Raw genomic sequence first — 1,777 nt, forward strand, 5'->3', positions numbered from 1 at the left:
TATGCATATAAAATGAATAATTGACCTTAAATTGTAACTGCTGTGAATTGCACATTATTTGATGGAAGTGAAAAGTACCAATACCAAGGGCAGAGCAGAAGTGGCAACAAAAGTAGTAAAAAATAAAAAACGATTTAAATATCTTGTGAAGTCATAAGTCATATGTTTATGGAAAAACAAAAATGATTTATGATATAATAGAATGTCTACAACGAGTGCGACAATGAGAAGAAATTATAATAATATCAATCTTCATTCATCACATTCGAGAACAGGTAACTTTAAGATTATATCAAATATACTCAAAAAAAATGTTATTTTATTCACTATTTATATTAGTAGCAGTATTTACTCGTAGTAGCAGTATTTAGTAGTAGTATTCTTTATTAATAATTTAAAATTTACTTTTTATATTATTTAAGCATAAATTAAATTTTAAAATCTTTAAGGAAAACCAATCATTAATTGAAATCGAAGATACTGAAAATACTGGCCTACGCACCATGGTACATCGAAAACATAGATATTAGATCTGAATATACACTCACAAAAATATAATATACGCCCAGTCGATAGGCGATCTCTCAAATGCTTTAGCACCGAATTCGTTAACAACCCTACCTGTGAGGATCTTAAGGGGTTATATCTAGATAGGATTTTCAAAGAATCGATTTTTTTGATTTATAATTATCATTTAATCATTTAATTATATACATATATAATTATATATGTAATTATATATCAATCCATATATATATCAATGATAATAATCAATCAATGATAATTAAATGATTTAAATGAATGATTTTGATGCCCATGACAATCAACTCTAAAGTTGCGAAGGACATGTATTTGAAAAATTTCGGATATAGGTTAAAATATATTAATTCTGATATATGTAGCCATATTATATAACGAATATAAATCGTTTACTAAGAATCTCCATTCTTGAATTTGATTTTAAATTGACCAAATACGTTACCGGACTATAGAATAGTATTATTTTTACCCAGATATTTTAGACATAAATTTTTATTTTGGGTTAAAAAAGATGCTAAACATATAACATAACTTTATAAAGGTCAGTTTGATATTACTCGTCTTGCTGAGGATTTGGGAGTCCTGAACAGTTTATGTAGTTCGGTTTCGATGAAACTCAGCTTGCTCTTTACACTCTCTCCCAAAATTGAATTCAATTACTAGATTTAAAATGATTTTATCAAGAAATCAAGAAATCATGTCTTTTATCAAGACAGAATTTGTGAATGAGTTTATAAATTTCAGTTTGTTCACATTACGTGGCTTCTTACAGGTTATGATTTCGATAAACTTAAGTAGGTTGATGGATTAAGGGTTTCTTTAAATTATTCTCTATACCATTTCAATTGTTTGCCTATAGTTGTTAAGACTATGCTAGTTTTAACTATCTTATAACCGAATACAAATTCATCAAATTTTAAAATTATAATGCCAATTTCTTTAGAAACAATCATTATAAGAAATTACATGTCATAATATTCTCGAAGCGTAATATCTAAAAATTATCTTCAACATTTCTTTAAACCAATCGTATACACTCGTATGCAATAAACTTCTCAAATATAGTAATAAACTTTTAAAAATGAATAATTGCTTACACTACTTAAATATCCCCTGAAGTACTCGGAAATGTACCTAAGAAATAATATTAAAAAAAAGAAATCTATGAAAACACCACGCAAAAAATATCATGTTTTGAACTCAAATACAAATTGAAAACTACACATTTCAAAGCAAA

This window comes from Teleopsis dalmanni, chromosome 2 (assembly GCF_002237135.1).
Source record: "Teleopsis dalmanni isolate 2A chromosome 2, ASM223713v2, whole genome shotgun sequence".
NCBI classification, from domain to species: Eukaryota; Metazoa; Arthropoda; class Insecta; order Diptera; family Diopsidae; genus Teleopsis; species Teleopsis dalmanni.